This window comes from Neoarius graeffei, chromosome 9 (genome assembly GCF_027579695.1).
Source record: "Neoarius graeffei isolate fNeoGra1 chromosome 9, fNeoGra1.pri, whole genome shotgun sequence".
In the NCBI taxonomy this organism is placed as follows: domain Eukaryota; kingdom Metazoa; phylum Chordata; class Actinopteri; order Siluriformes; family Ariidae; genus Neoarius; species Neoarius graeffei.
The window spans coordinates 16,269,557-16,287,173 of NC_083577.1; the positions used below are offsets into that span (position 1 = coordinate 16,269,557).

The 17,617-nt window shown below is 46.0% G+C and overlaps 1 protein-coding gene across 1 annotated transcript in view; it reads left to right on the top strand.

Moving 5' to 3' along the window:
* LOC132891477 (zinc finger protein OZF-like) overlaps window positions 1-17,617 on the top strand; it is a 114,025-nt gene that overhangs the window by 79,701 nt on the left and 16,707 nt on the right. The window lies entirely within an intron of this gene.

The following is a 17,617-nucleotide window of genomic DNA, read 5'->3' on the forward strand; positions in this document are numbered from 1 at the left end:
AAAACAGGGATCTAAGTATAATGACAAAGTGATGAGCACTTAACATAAGTTTATTGAAGGGATGTCTAATTTATAATGAACATGCTTTTGTGGGAATTCATTCTTTTATTCATTTTTTATATTTTTGAATATCATATACAATAACTGTTAATGCAGCATTCCAGAGAGAAATCTAGTAGTCACTAGAATTTTCCATCTTCACATTAGAAGCTCTTCTACAACAAGATTGTATTTTAGATGTTAGGAGAAAAACTGCTCGGTCTGACAATTCAAGTTCATGACAGCCAGTGATGTAAGACAAGAACATTGAGTGAGGCTGTGAACTCAGCAAGGAGGGACTGGTAGTGGGACAGGTTGGTAGGGGCCCTGGATTTTCTCCACTTCCTCTCTGTTGCACATAGACCGATTCTGTAGGAGCAAAGTGTTTCAGACATCCAGGGACTAGGAAGGGAAGATCTTACTGGCCTGGAGACAAGAGGAGATGTGTCCAGTGATGAGGAGAGAAAGGAAAGCAGGAAGGATGCAGCAGATTCACTTGGGAGACTGGCAAAGGATTCAAGCTGGGGGAGGGAGGCAGTGACAGAGGAGGCAAGAGAGGAGGGAGAGAGGGAGCGGAAGTTTCAATGGACTGTAACAGTGGGGGTATGAGGGGGATGATGGGTGGAGAGGGAGAATGAAATGAAGTGGTGGTCAGACAGATAGAGATGCAGGGTTTTTTCTAGAAAAATTTAGTATGAGGGCGCTCACCATGGCGAGGGAGCGAAGCGGGGGGGGGATGGTGCCGGTTGTCCCCCCCCCGGCCGTGCAAAGCCTTTGAAAAATGCTCCAATGGGACATTCTGAGGCTATCTGAGAGGGAAATTGTAACAAATTGTCTGTCAACATTGAAAAAGAAAGAAGTAAGGCCAAAAAAAAAAAAAAAGTGTGTTTCCGGTAACATGAAATACTAAAATAAGGTTGGTAGGTAGGAAAGGTTTTTTTTTTCTTAATTTTTTTTATTTTGTTCGAAAAAATTAACACAAGTAAACATCTTACAGGCGGCACGGTGGTGTAGTGGTTAGCGCTGTCGCCTCACAGCAAGAAGGTCCTGGGTTCGAGCCCCGGGGCTGGCGAGGGCCTTTCTGTGTGGAGTTTGCATGTTCTCCCCGTGTCCGCGTGGGTTTCCTCCGGGTGCTCCGGTTTCCCCCACAGTCCAAAGACATGCAGGTTAGGTTAACTGGTGACTCTAAATTGACCGTAGGTGTGAATGTGAGTGTGAATGGTTGTCTGTGTCTATGTGTCAGCCCTGTGATGACCTGGCGACTTGTCCAGGGTGTACCCCGCCTTTCGCCCGTAGTCAGCTGGGATAGGCTCCAGCTTGCCTGCGACCCTGTAGAAGGATAAAGCGGCTAGAGATAATGAGATGAGATGAAACATCTTACAAAATATTTTTTTAGCACAGAATCCTTTATACCACACATCATAATAAAATAAGTGTTTTAAATCTTTAAACGAATAAAAAAAATATCGCGAGAGTTCGAGTTATGATCTACGGAAGCGATATTTCATGATATTTTCGTGTGAAAACACCTTATCAAGAAATAACCTGAAAATAACGTCCTAGGCTAGGCTACTTCCATTAAAAGCAGACGGCCTAGCCTAGCCTACTGTAGAACTTGGGTCGAGCAAAAACATGGCTGAATCCTGAATGACTCCTATTTGTATAAATAGGGGACTACATAGGCGGCAAAATGTAGTGTTTTTCCCTGCCATGGAAGTGCACTTGTATACTGAAAAGGAAGCAATTTGCATTACAGCCTTGAATGAGGATTCAAAATGGCGGCTCGGCTCAGTTTATGGAGGAGGGCTGATAGAAGTGGCGAAACATTTTACTTTTTATCGTTTCTTTCACAACTTGAATGCGTTGAAACAAAAAATTATGACAACGCAGCTTACACTAAAATATCGAGGGAAATTTGTAATAAAAACTTTACGGTTGGCAATTTCGACGCGGAAATTCTCGATCAGTCGGGTTACCGGAAACACTTTTTTTTTTTTTTTTATTTGGCCTAATCTTCTTCTGCCCCGGACAGTCTTTGGCTTTCTTCCGCTTCGTGCCGCGGGATGACATCTTTAAATGCCCAAGTGTCAACAAAAACAACTCGCAAACTACTTCTGTCAAAAGCTCCCGCGCTGGTGGGTGAAAGGTCATTCAGTCTCGAGAAATCTCACGCTACAAGTCAGCTGACCTTGTATGTAACCCATGTCAAATCTCGCGAGAGCAGCCGCGACAAGTAAACAACTAAACAACATGGCGGCTCAGTCTGGAAAACGCCAATTCAGATTGTTTTTGCACCGTCTGGCGGTGTATCTACTATGATTGGAATATTTTTGGAGCAATTATAACGTATTTGATGATCAGACACATTGTCACGTAGTGTTGCTGGGATGTTTTCACGGAGTCGGTAAGGGGGCGCACGCCGAGAGTAAGAGGGCGCAGCGCCCCTGTTCCCCCGTTTAGATGAAAGCCTGGAGATGGATAACTGTGGGATCTGAGGCAGAGCAGTTTCTGAGGAAGACCAGGTCGAGAAGGTTGCCAGCTTTACGGGTTGGAGGAGAGTTCAGCAGGGAGAGATCAAAGGAGTGGAGTAGGGAAAGGAAGGCAACAGAGTGAGAGGCTTCTAGATGGAGGTTGAAGTCTCCTAGGAGCATCAGTGGGGTGCCATCTTCTGGGCACACATTGTGGCCTAATTAGAAGAATCTGCAATATAGTAGCCAGCTAGCCCCAGGAACTGTCTCACCCACGTTTTGGTCTTGGGCCTCAGGCAGGTCATAATTGCTGCAGTCTTGTCAATTTGGGGACGCACCTGCCTATGACCCAAGTGGAAGCTCAGATACTGTACTTTCACCCGTCCATTTGCACACTTCTTCGGGTTAGCCATGAGTCCCTCACACCTCAACAATCCCAGCATGGCCATGAGGTGTTTTATGTGCTGTGGCCAGTCATTGCTGTATATAATAACGTCATCGAGGTAGGTAGTGGCATGTGGGCGGAGGATTTTGTCCATAAGCCGTTGAAATGTTGCGGGAGCCCCAAATAACCCGAACGGAAGGGTGACAGATTGGTGTGAGCTGAATAGGGTGGAAAAAGCCTTTTTTTTTTTCTTGGGATAGGGGAGTCAAGGGGATCTGCTAATATCCCTTTGTCAGATCCAGTGTTGAATAAAAATGAGCTGCGTCTAACCGATGGAGCAGTTCATCAATGTGAGGCATTGGATATGCATCAAATTTAGACACCCCACTGACCTTGTGATAGTCCACAAAGAACCAGACTGGCCCATCAGTTTTGGGAACCAGAACTGCCGGGCTGCTCCAGTTGCTGTGCAACTCCTCAATTATTCCCATCTCGAGCATGGCCTTGAGTTCATCCCAAACTATCATTTTTTTGTGTTCAGGTAAATGGTAGGGGCAGCTGCGCACCACCACCCCTGGGGGCGTCTCGACATGTTGTTCTATGAGGTGTGACTGGGGAGAGGCGAGAACACATCAGAAAGCTGTTTGCAATCTGTTGACCTGAGTGACTTGTACCAGTGAGAGGTGGTCTCCACAGGGGATCGAGGTGGATCGTATGGCAGATTTTGTTTTTAGATCCAGCCCCAGCTCCTCCCTCTCCAGAATTCCCATTGCCAACTCCATAGGGACCCCCTCATTCCATACTTTGAGCAGACTGAGGTGGTATATCTGCTGTATCCCGCCAATATCCATTCGCTTCACCTCATAGTCGATGTCCCAAGCCCGCCGTGTGACCTCAAAGGGCACTTGCCACTTGGTGGTCAATTTAGAGCTCGATGTGAGCAATAATATAAGAACCTTATCTCCTGGTGTGAATTCTCTAAGGTGCGACCCCCTGTTGTACAGCTAGGACTGATGTTCCTGCGCCTGTCACAAATTCTCCTGGGTTAGGTGGCTGAGTGTGTGGAGTTTTGCATGTAGGTCGAGAACATATTGAATTTCATTTTTACTGTCAGAAGGCCCTTCCTCCCAATTTTCCCGGATGACATGCAAGAGGCTTGCGCCCATATAGTAGTTTGAATGGTGAAAACCCCATGCAGGTTTGTGGGACCTCTCGTACTGCAAACAACAGGACTTCAAGCCATTTATCCTATTATGAGTGTCTTTGAACATGAACTTATGAATTAAGTTCTAAAAGATTTGGTTAAATCGCTCGACTTAGCCGTCTTTGTGAATGATGAACATTTGTATAGATTGATTTAACCCCCAATAACTTGTAGAGTTTGCGAAGTGTGCATGACAAACATAATGCCCTGATCAGTCAGGATTTCTTTTGGAATCCCAACTTGGGATATTCACAAATAATCCAGTCGCAAAACCATCAGAAGAGAGCCTGACCACTTTCCTGTGACTCAAAAATCACTGGCAGTTTCCTCACATCCTGTAAGCAAAGAGTGCACTTTGTTGTACCAACTTCAACCTGCTGTTACTTCTAAAGTACCGAACAGATCTTAATGAAATGAATTTCTTTGGAAAGCAGAAATTATAAGCTTTTTAGTATTCACAATAGAAAATATTCAAGAGTTAAGCAATGACAGATTTGGAAACTTAGATGATTGTCTGCATGCACAATTTTCACAGCACAGCCAGCAAGTGTCTGATATGCTTATTTTTATTAGCATAGCAGCAACTTTTTAGGCGTGTCGGCAATATTGTGGGCGTAGCAGTAAAGGAACATTGCATATCAGCCTGATACGCTGAAAAAGGCCTAGTTAGAACCCTAGGATGGGAGGGAGGGGAGGAATGAGAGTAGGGTGCAGGACAACAGAGAGAGAGAAGCAGCAAGATGTCCACCTGCCACTGGAACCATCACCAGATGGTCCTCTGCCATCTCAATTGCTCGATCCAGCAACACCAGTCGGTGGCACTGGACCCACTCCGCGGTCCCCCTCGGTTGCTGAGCAATGAACTGCTCCAGTGCCACCACATCGATGACCCCCTCAACGTCATGGTCTTCTGCCCCCAACCACCGCTGGTAGGCGTCCCACAGCTGCTGGCCATATGCGAATGGCCAGCCGACTTCCTCCAGTCTCAGCTCGGGGGGTACATCCAACTCCATGCAGGGTAGCATGCTTCAAGTCCGCATAGTCCAGCCTGTTGTTAGCGGACAGTTGCTGGGCCATGAGCTATGCTTCCCTGGTGAGGAGCGGCAGTAGGCGAGTCACTCACGGCTCGTCCAGCCACTCCCATGACTTTGCAGCTCTCTCGAAGAGTGCACAGAGTCCTCAGGGTTGTCATGGGACCGCATTGTTGCAAGGGTGATGTGGTGGAAGCCTGCTGACTCTGCGGCTGGCGCACCTGCAGATGTGATGTGACGCAGGAGCGTCTGGTGGTCCTCCTGCAGGGCCTGCAACAGGGCTTTGAAGTGCCGCTCTTGCTCATTGTGCATCACGACCAATGCCTGGTGCTGGTTTTGCTGGATGGTGGTGGCAAGGGCATGGACAAGCTCCTTAAATGGGGAGGACTCCATGATGACAGTTTGCTTCAGTGTTCCTGGGTTTCAGAATCAGTGTAGTACTCTGTTGGGAGTGGTGGGACATTGAAGCACTGGGACAGGTGGGTACAGTACTATGGCACCTTTATTTAAGCTTTTCAGCTCAAAAAGAGTCACACTGACTCACTCTGACATGCACGCACACGCACGCACACACAAACAGTGTGCAGGGAAACTCTCTTCTTCTCTCCTCTCCACCCTTTTATCTGCTGCCTGTCACTGGGAAAGCACATACACAGGACATTAATTACCCAGAGGTGCGATCACTTTGCCACTCACCTGCCCTGGCTTCACTCTGTATTCACAAACCACCGCTCAACCATGCCCCCACTGCCACAACGAGCATTTTCTGGAAGCAAGTTATTCAAAAAGATTATGAAAAGTATTGTGAAATGCCTATCATAAGAAGCATCCTTGTCCCATGCTTTTCCATTTGAAATGTGTAAAGAAAACAGTACAGAATTCATTGTCATGTTTTAACAACTGTTACTTGAGAGAGACTAGAAACAGATTCAAATTTATTCTTAACTGTTCAACCATTACAACATTAGAGTGGACATTTGTGGCAGCAGGGACGTGGTCAGGCATCGGCTGTGAACAACAAGGAGGCAGGTTGAACCAGCAGGTAACATGATGAGGTGCACCTGTGTCAAATTACTGGCTGTCTATTAACCTGTGTCTTTGTGTGTCTTTCAGACAGTCAGAAATGAGAGAGAGAGCTGTGACACCCCGTTTAGCTGCCCCTAAACGCTTTTCTTCTGGTCAGAATTAAGCCACGCATAGAGTGATGTTTTTATTATCTTCAAGAATCTGTCCCCAAACACCAAACACCGTGAAAAACTGAAATGAAATAAATATTACATTCTTAACATTGTTACATCTTCCCAACCAATGAATATCTTAGGCCAATATCTTTTACAGTCCGTGAGTGTCCATGTGGCCTTCATGAAACTTTAACATAAAATCTTAAGGAAACTTAAACACATGAAATAAACATAGAATGCACAAGAAATACAATTTTCATATTGTGTGCACCTTCTGACCGGAAAATCAGGAGCTGCTAAGGCTTTACGGACAAACTGTTACACACATCTTGCTCCATGAGCATCGCAGGTCCAAAAGACTGAACGCATGATTTCCCAGCTACTCATTGCGCTAGTCACATGACTACCTGTGCACGTCATTACGTCATTATTACAGCTCAAAATTACAATTCACATTTTTTCCCAATTATATAAGAAATATAGAAAGAATAAGGATATAAAAATATCTTAAAACAAAAATATTGTATAAAAATAATATACAAAAATATTAAATGCAACAAAGAAATTGGCACACTTTTCAGCGCCAGCTACACTGCCACCAAAATTTCAGAGATTTGTTACCTGTATTTGAACCATGGAAATAAATCTTGGAATTTTCCCAAAATAAGAAACAACTTTCACACCTATTCTTGTGTAAAATCTGAAACTTTAAAGATCAGCCTTAAGTGCTGTTTGATACTTGTCTATGGATTCTGTTCCACTAGCACAACTAGTTTTTGAACTGGTCTTTCAAGAAAGGTTGGTTGAGTTAAGCGTTCACCTCGCTTTCCTAATTTACTTTGTCCTATCTGGATTTTAACCTTGCGCACCAGACCATCATCCTCCTGTCTTGCTTCCACAACTCTGGCAAGTCTCCATTCATTTCTGGGAATATTATCCTCCTTGACAATGACAATGTCTCCCACTTTCATGTTTCTTCTGGGCACATGCCATAGTTGTCTGAGGCTTAGATTAGACAGGTATTCTTTTCGCCACCTACTCCAATATTGCTCTGTTAAGTATTGCACTCTCCGCCACCTTTTCCTGGCATATAATTCTTCTCTCTTAAAACTGCCTGGTGGTGGGAGTGGCACAACAGTCTTCATGGTGAGCAACTGATTCGGAGTTAGAGGTTCAAGACTCTTCAGATCACTGATGGTATTCGTGGTGAGCGGACAACTGTTTACGATTGACATAGCCTCATAGAAAAATGTCCTCAATGAGGTGTCATCAAGTCTTCCCTTGGCTTGTGCCAAAACGGTGCTCATGACGCTCCTGACAGTCCAAATTTGGCGTTCCCAAATCCCACCCATGTGGCTTGCCTCGGGAACGTTCATGAGGAAATCACACTGCTTTCTAGCAAGGTAAGTTGCAATCCTCTCTTTGTCTAGATCCTTCAGACCCTTCTCCAATTTGTTCTTAGCTCCGAGGAAATTTGTCCCCTGGTTGGAGCGGATCTGTCTTATGAAGCACCTCAAAGCATTCAAGAATGCGTCTGTTGAGAGATCCTCCAACATTTCTATGTGGATGGCTCTGGAGCTCAAACATGTAAACAATAGACCGTATCTCTTGAATTCTTTACGACCCTGTTTGGTGTAAAAAGGGCCGAAGCAATCGATCCCACTGTATGAGAACAGAGGCGAGGGATTGACTCGGTCACTGGGTAGGTCTGCCATACGTTGTTGCTCTGTCGGACCACGTACCTTTCTGCACGTGACACAGTTTTTAATATGCTTGGCCACTAACTTGCTAGCACCTAATATCCAATAACCATTGGCCCTGAGCTCATTCAAAGTCTGACCTCGGCCTTGGTGCTGCGTCTTCTTGTGACAGTGGTCAAGAATGAGCTGGGTGACAATGCCCTCTTTAGGTAAGATCACTGGATGCTTCAACTCTAGGGATGCAGAAGACATTCTTAATCTGCCTCCTACCCTAAGCAATCCATCTTCAAATATTGGATCAAGTTGATGCATCTTGTGAGTCTTTGGCAATTTTGTGGACCCTTGGCTGAACCATTTGAGTTCTTCTTCAAAGGCCTCTCTCTGTGCTGCTCTGACTAGCACAAGACCAGCTTCTCTTCGTTCTTCAACACTGATGGGACCGGTTCTTTCTTTATGTGCCAGTCTTTGGATTCGCACAATGACATTGAGGGCTGTGTTCCAATCCGAGAATCTTGAGAGCCTTTTCAGGAAGCTGTCTGGTTCAACTGCATCAGTTCTCAAGACCTTTACCTCGGGGTCGCCCACAAGAAGTTCTGGTGTTCTTTGGTCTGTGACAATTTCTTGTTGCCACAAGAAATCTGATCCTCTCAGCCAACTTGAGTCTAGCAGCTCTGCCACCTTGAGACCCCGTGACGCATGGTCTGCTGGATTCTGACCCGTCTCAACCTAGAACCATTGACTAGGATCAGTTGTGTCTCTTATTTTCTGAATGCGGTTGGCTACAAATACATGGAAGCGCCTGGCTTCATTCTTTATGTACCTGAGCACTACCTGTGAATCGGTGCAGAAAAACTCTTGATCTATTTCCAGCTCTTCTCGGAGGGTGTTACTAACAGCAGTAGAGACTGTTGCTGCTGTGAGCTCAAGGCAGGGAATGCTGGTAACTCTTATTGGTGCCACTCTGGCCTTACCCATGACTAATGCACAGTGCACTTTCTCATCTGCAACAACCCTAATGTACGAGCATTGGCCATATCCATTAGTGCTGGCATCTGAGAAATGATGCAGCTCAATTTTTCTGACTGCGCCGAGGGTTTCAGGGATGAAACATCTTGGAATTTCAATTTTTTGAAGACCTTCTAAGTCTTGGAGCCATGCTTCCCATTTTGGCTTCAGTTCAGGGGGAATGGGTTCATCCCATCCCATGCCCTGTCTGCACATCTCTTGCAGCACTCTTTTACCGTTCAAGAGGTAGGGAGCTAGAAATCCCAGTGGGTCGTAAACACTGGCGACTGTTGATAGGATTCCCCTCCGTGTGGCTGCCTTTTCTGTGAGGATGACATTGAATGCAAATGCATCCCGCTCAATGTTCCATCTTATGCCAAGTACACTCTGCGTCGGAAGCTCACTGTAATTCAGGTCTACATCTTGGACAGCACTGGCATGTTCACTCTCTGGTATTGCATCCAAAACTTCTCTGTTGTTGGAGACGAATTTATGTAAACGCAGCCGTCCCTTGCTGCAGACCTGTCGTGCTTCACTGACAAGCTGGTTGGCCTTTCCAACAGAATTGACACTGACCAGCCCATCATCCACGTAAAAATTCTTGCGAAGGAAGGTCGCTGCCAGTGGGAAGTCCTCCTCATATTCAGTGGCAAGGTGTTTCATGCCATAGTTAGCACATCCCGGCGATGATGCAGCGCCGAATATGTGGACACGCATGTGGTATTCCTTAGGCTCGCTTTCTGTATTTCCATTGTCCCACCAAAGAAATCGCATGTAATCACGATCCTCTGGGCTGACGTGGAAGCGATGAAACATTTTTTCCACATCGCAATTGATTGCGATCTTGTGTTGGCGAAATCTGCACAGGACTCCAGTCAGAGTGTTCATTAAGTCTGGGCCTGTGAGCAGATGGTCGTTCAGGGAAGTGCCTTCAAATTTGGCGGAGCAGTCAAATACGACCCTAATTTTTTCAGGCTTCCTAGGGTGATACACCCCGTGGTGTGGAATGTACCATGTGTTGCCTTCTTTGGGGTCCGCACTTGCCTCTTCTGCATCTCCATCTTTAAACACACCGTCCATGAACTTGATGTAATCCTCTTTGTATTTAGGATGCTTCCCCATTTTTCTCCTTAAATGTTTCAGGCGCACTGTAGCAAGCTGCCTATTGTTTGGCAACTGCGGACGTGCCCTAAATGGTAGCGGCATCTCCAGATGTCCTGCTTCATTGTGCCTGACTTTGTCATTCAACAGGTGTAGAAACTGAATGTCTTCCTGTGATATTGTTTTTTCTTTTGGGTTCGTGTCGAGAAAATCAGTCTCCAGTGCCTTAATCACAGAGGTGGGTGTGATGGGTGGAAGTTCTTTCACAGACACACGGTGGCAGAATCTGGTCTCATTGCTTGTGCTAGAGTAAGGCACAGTGGCTCCAACTATACTCCAGCCTAATGCTGTCTTGACCGCATAGGGTTCATGTTCTTCCCCAGATACCACTTCCTGTGGTTTCAGAGCCCTTGCACAGTCATAGCCAGTCAGGAGTCCAACTGGACAGTTCAACAAACTTGGCATCTCTTCAGCCACGCTATGAAGATGGGTCCACCTCTTTGCTGTTTCACTTGTTGGAATACTATTTTCCTCCAACGGAATGTATTCCTGTGTATACATTGGTGGTAGCTCAATGCTCTCTTGTGAGCTATACCCTCTCACCCTCAGTCCAACAGCTCTGTGGCAATTCACTATAGAACTCTTGTCAGTCATTGTTGACAGTTTCAATTTCACAGGTTCTGTGTGAGCTTGAATTTTTTTGCAGACATCTTGGTCTATGAAAGTACTGCTGCTTTGTGTGTCCAATAATGCATAGACTAAGAGTTCTGGGCTATTCTTTGCCGCACTGGAAAGCCAAACTGGGACAATCATGGAAGTACGGTCACCGCTGTCCATTCTCACATTGCACAAGTTTGTGGAAGTACTTTCATTTTGCAGTGGCACTTCTGGCTTTTCACCTTGAGGAAGATCCTCATGGAGTGGAGATGGGTGATTCCGCTTGCAGATGTTACAAGTGGCTCTCTTTCGGCATTTTTTGGCAACATGGCCGACTCTGAGACACCCAGAGCACATGTTGCTTATCACGAATTTTTTCTTGTCTTCAAGAGGCATTGCTGCGAATTTCTCACACTTGTAGATGAAATGATTTTCTTTGCAGCAGACACATTCTAAGGGCTTTTTTGGTTGAGTGACAGGCAGGCTGGCAGTAAAACCCTCTGTTGAGTTTGAGTTTTCCTTTGGCATCTTTGCTGTCGTCACCAATGCGTTGGCCTTAGGACGCTTCTGCTCTTTAGCAGCTTTCTCATCCATGTGTTTCAGTGCATGAAAGGATGAGACTGGGTTGCACACGATGCGCGCTTCTTCTGCCACAAAGCTTGAAAACTCCTCGAAGTTAGGATATGGTTTTCCTTCATCCAATGCTTTAGTCACAAGCCGGTTCCAGCGGGTAGTTAACCAGTCAGGCAGCTTTTGTAGCAATTTCTGGTTTTCTTCACAATCATCTAACACCATCAGACCAGCTACATGTGGCATTGCGTTCTTGCAAGAGATGAGGAAATCACTAAATTCTCTCAACTTCAGAGACTCCTTGGGTCCAATTTTAGGCCAGCTGCTCAGCTTGCCCCGGAATGCTCTTTGAATAACGAAGGGATGGCCGTAACGTTTATTCAGGGCTTCCCATGCCTGGGCATAAGCTTCTTCGTCACTCCTATAGAATGTGCCTTCCAATACACAAAGTGCTTCTCCACTAATGTATTTTTTCAAATAAAAGAGCCTGTGCGCTGAATTTGTGCAACTTGTTTCAATTAGCGCCTTGAAACTAGTGCGCCACTCTGTACATTTGAGTGGGTCTCCTGTAAACGTGAATGGCTCTGGTGCTGGTAATCTAGTCATTACCAGGGACTGTTTTAAAGCTTCAACCAGCAAGGTTTCATTGGAAGTTGGTGCTACTTTGCTTTCAGCGCTAGGCAGGCCTGAGAGATTTTGGGGCGCCTGAATGGGTGGAATGCTGTCATGCTGTATTGGAAGCTGATGTGGAGACAATGTGATCATTTCTCTTTCTCCTTTTTCAGCATTTAACTTTGATTCTTCTTCAGCATATACATTGTATTCAGTCTCCATAGCCTCAATATCCCTCTGATCTTCCATCATTTTTAACCTCTCTTGTTGGGCTAACACCTCTTTCCTTTGTGCAGATATTTCTTTTTCCCTGGTAATTGCAGCACGCTTCGAAGCCAATCGCGCTGCCACCTCTGCCTTCTTTTGTGACACATGGCTACCTTGCAGACTGCCCCCTGCAGCTCTTGACACTGTCGAACCATATATTGACCTGGTGTCATCTCTTTCGAGCAATTTCGAGAGTGATTCTTTCACTGTCTCGGGGTCAAACTCTTTATCTGCTTCTGTGTAGAGTGTTTTTAGAAGTGTGACTACTTCTGTTGTCACTGAAGAGCAGCTATCCATTCTTCTCCTAATGTCTGGAGATGGTGTGGTCATGGTGCACAAGCTCTCATATTCTTGCTTTAATATTGGCTCATATACAGTACACCTAAGGATTGAATCATGTTGCCTAGTTCCTTTTTAGTGCATTCTTGCTTTAATTTGGTCCTAATGAACTGAACCTTAGCCTTAAAGTTTACATAAGCATACATGAACTTCTTTTCCTTTTTGGAACTCTCCTCTTTTATGTATTGAATTCCCTTTTCAGTAGGATGCTTTTCTCTTTCAGATCGCCTCAATACTGTCTGAGGTGTTGGCTCAAGCCCTATTTTATGAATATGAAGATCTGCATTAATTTCAGCTATGCGCTCTTCAATTTCCTGTCTTTCTGACTCTTCAAGTTCAGTGTCTAATTTTGCCTCTAACTCTGTCTTCTCTTTTACCAGAGCTTCAATTACTCCTTCTAGGACACTTGTATCTGGTTTGCCCTCTGCCATTTTGCTCAACATTTTTAGCACGCAACACAATGCAAATATTAAATCTTTAAATGTAATGCAAACTGTAGAACCATAACTATAGAACTGTCATGAAAAGACAAATAAACAAATATAAAGAAGTTACATAATTCTGTTCAATTTACAAATTGTCAAAATGCAACATTTTCTTCTTTTCTTTTTTTCCTTTTTTTTCTTTCACCAACAAATGAGCAAGAAATATTCAGTTCAATTCTGTCCAGTTGAATGAACGAAAATCAAATTGGAAAATATACAGTCTGACCTGTTGTCCGTTGCAATAGTAGGCTTATTCGTCAGCTGAATTGTCCCTGTGCACCATCTTCTTCTTGCACTGTGCCCTTTTCCCGCGCTGGTTTGCAGCTCGCGCTGCCTTGCTGAACAGATTCCAGAGCGAGTAGGCAGGTCCTCGCGCAGGCCTACAACGCCAAGCCAACGCTCCGGAAACGCAGGCCCTCGGATCTTCACAGGAAAGCTGGCGCAGCTCGTTCTCTCTCCCGACGGCCGTTGTTCCCTCTCGCGGGTGGTGATGCCGTCCTCCTTCCATCGATGGTCTCACGAGTGTTTCTGCAGTGCCCGCTCTCGTCAGGTGGATGCTGCGTTTCACTCGGTCGAGATACATTTCCCTTGTCGACACATTCTTCACTTTATCCACTTTCTGCTTGGACAACCTGTTTCCACTCCCCTCGGAGGACACGTTTTTCACTTTAGCTGCCCCTAACGCTTTTCTTCTGGTCAGAATTAAGCCACGCATCGACTGATGCTTGATGAGAGTGATGTTTTTATTATCTTCAAGAATCTTTAATGTCTCCAAACACCAAACACCGTGAAAAACTGAAATGAAATAAATATTACATTCTTAACATTGTTACATCTTCCCAACCAATGAATATCTTAGGCCAATATCTTTTACAGTCCGTGAGTGTCCATGTGGCCTTCATGAAACTTTAACATAAAATCTTAAAGAAACTTAAACACATGAAATAAACATAGAATGCACAAGAAATACAATTTTCATACCGTGTGCGCCTTCTGACCGGAAAATCAGGAGCTGCTAAGGCTTTACGGACAAACTGTTACACACATCTTGCTCCATGAGCATCGCAAGTCCAAAAGACTGAACGCATGATTTCCCAGCTACTCATTGCGCTAGTCACATGACTACCTGTGCACGTCATTACGTCATTATTACAGCTCAAAATTACAATTCACATTTTTTCCCAATTATATAAGAAATACAGAAAGAATAAGAATATAAAAATATCTTAAAACGAAAATATTGTATAAAAATAATATACAAAAATATTAAATGCAACAAAGAAATTGGCACACTTTTCAGCGCCAGCTACACCCCGTCATGTTTGTTTGGCAAAAAAATCACTAAAAAGTGTGCAAAAATAAAAGAACTTACCTGTTCTGAAGCCTGCTTCCCATTCCTCTGTTTCTCAAAATCAGAGATCTGTTACACTGGTGCTGAAACCCAGGACTGAGGAACAAACACCACCATGGGATCCAAACCAGTCCAAGAACTCCTCCAAATGCTTGCCGATGACGTCCAGCGCCAGCAGCACCCCTATGTCATGCTTTCTGTCGACCTGGACCGGCGCTTCTGGGATTTGCTTGAAGCCCAGGAAGAGGATCGGCAGGTAATACGGAGCTGGGTCCAGTCTGCACATACTGCAGCCGCCATTCCTTCAGCTAGCATGCCCGTCCAGCTGGTGAAGATGGGGCCGTAGGACAACCCTGACGGCTTCATCCAATTGTTTGAGCGTGTCGCAGAGGCGAGCTCCTGGTCAACCTCATGGTGGGCAGCTCGCCTACTGCTGCTCCTGGCAGGGGAGGCCCAGCTCGACAGCTCCCAGCCTGCAGCATGTTGGAGTACCCCCACCTGAAGCGGCCCAAAAGAGCCGCACCAGCACTTCTGCACACTGGCTTATGGCAAAATGAGCCGACCGTTCGTGTTCACCCAACAGCTCTGGGATTCCTGCCAGCAGGGGCTTCTGACCAGTGAGTGTAACATCGAAGTCATCATCGAGCGAGTGACACTGGAGCAGTTCATTGCTCAGCTGCCGAGCAGGATGTCAGCATGGCTCTGGGGTCACCGAACGACATTGCTGGAGGAGGCGGTCCGACTGGCTGAGGATCATCTGACGGCGTGTCCGGAAGCAGGATCTGTGACAACTCCCTCTCTCTCTCAATCACTTTCTCTTTCCCCCCCTCCATCGCCTCACCCCTCCCCTATCCCAGCCCTGTGGAAACAGGGGCCAACTCCCCTAAAACCCGCTCCCCACACCCATGTCTATCCCCGTGTTTCCAGTCTCTCTTCTTCTGTGTCTGTGCTGCCATTATACCCACTCTCTCCACAGATTAACTCATCCATGCCACCAGAACCGCAAGCAAGCCTGAGCAGGTCTGTAATTGTGGAGGGAAGGGGAATCAGTGCTTCCACAAGGAGGCGGGGCAACTGATTCACATTCCTGATGCACCTCAAGATTTCTCTGGTCAAGTGGGGGTGTAAAGAATAGCTGTGAGTATTCAAGGGGTTACACATCAGGCTTTGGTGAATTCAGGTTGTAATCAGACCTCCATACATCAAAGCCTGACTCAGTGCGAGGCACTGGGAAAAGCACGTTTGGTGAAGGTTAAGTGTGCGCGCGGTAATATACACAGATATCCACTGATGCCCGTTGTTTTCCACTTCCGGGGAGAAAAGCATAGCATAGAGACCATGATTAGTTCAAGTCTCTCACCCACTGATCCTGGGAACTGATTGGCCAGGGTTTAAAACATTAATGAAACAAATAGAGGGTGAGTCCTGCAATAGCACATCATGGGGGGATCCCAACGCAACGTTGGCTGGGGAGGCGGTCTCAGGTACGCCTGCATCAGCTCTGCATCATGATGCCACAGAGAGTGGTGACAGCCCTCCTCTCTCTCTGGGAAATCCCTTAAGTGACTTCCCATTGGAGTAGGCACGTGATGAGTCTCTGAGACATGCCTTTGACCAAGTGAAAGTAATTGATGGCCTAATCCTCCAGCCTAACATTGTGATTTCCTGCCCGTATTTTTGTACTATCAAGGATAGGCTGTATTGAGTGATGCAGGACACTCAAACTGAAGAAAAGATAACACAGTTGTTGGTCTCAAAGAGCCGCAGGGAACTTTTATTCCATGTGGCTCATTATAATCCTATGGCTGGGCATTTGGGGCAGGATAAAACACTAAATCGACCAATGGTCTGTTTCTATTGGCCAAGGATTTACACCGATGTCTGCAAGTGGTGTATGGCTTGTCATGAATGCCAGCTGGTAAATCCAGTGGCCGCACCAAAAGCGCCATTGCGCCCATTGCCGCTGATGGAGATCCCCTTCAAAAGAATTGGCATGGATTTCATCAGGACATTAGATTGATCTGCATGCGGGTATCGCTTTGTATTAGTCATTGTGGATTATACAACGTGATACCCGGAAGCAGTGCCGCTCCGCAATATCTCAGCACGCAGTGTTGTGGAGGCGCTCTTCCGCGTTATCTCCTGAGTCAGGATTCCGAAATAAATCCTGACTGATCAAGGCCCAACGTTTATGTCACGCACACTGCGTGAATTATATGAATTATCAAATCGATTCCTACTAGTGTTTATCATCCACAAATGGACAAGCTGGTCGAATGATTTAACCAAACACTTAAGAACATGATTTGTAAGTTCGTTCACAGGGATGCTAAAAATCAGGACAGGTGGCTCGACCCTCTGTTTGCAGTGCGCGAGGTCCCACAAGCCTCCGCCGGGTTTTCCCCGTTTGAATTGCTGTATGGGCGTAAGCCCCGTGATGCCTTAGATCTATCATTAAAGAAAATTGGGAGGAGGAGCCTTCTCAAAGTAAAAATGAAATTCAGCACATTCTTGACCTGAGAGCAAAACTCCATGTACTGAGTCACATAACTCAGGGAAATTTGCTACAGGCCCAAGAACATCAAGCTTACCTGTGTAACAGAGGGGCACAGCTAAGGGAATTTGCACCAGGAGATAAAGTCCTCATTTTACTGCCCACCTCAAGCTCAGAATTGCTCGCTAAGTGGCAAGGGCCCTTCGAGGTCACTCAGCGAATTGGGGAGGTCAACTATGAGGTCAAACGGCCAGATAGGGCCACGTCAAATTTACCACCTCAATCTCCTGAAACCATGGAGAGTTCCTGTGACTCTGGCAACGGTAGTCCCAGAGAGGGCAGAGCTGGGACTGGAGGTAAGTCCAAAAAGCGTGGCCCAATTCACCCCGGTCCCCTGTGGAGACTACCTCTCACCGTCCCAGACAGGTAATTACGTTGCAGGAGGAATTCTCGGATGTGTTCTCGCCTCTGCCTGGTCGCACTAAATTCATAAAACGGCACATTGAGACTCCCCCAGGGGTGGTGGTGCACAGCCGCCCATATCAGCTCCCTGAACACAAGAAAAATGTGGTTCGGGATGAAATTCAGGCTATGGTTAAGACGGGAATAATTAAGGAGTTGCACAACAACTGGAGCAGCCCAGTGGTCTTGGTTCCCAAGACTGACAGGTTGGCCCAGTTCTGTGTGGACTATAGAAAAGTCAACGCTGTGTCTAAATTTGATACATA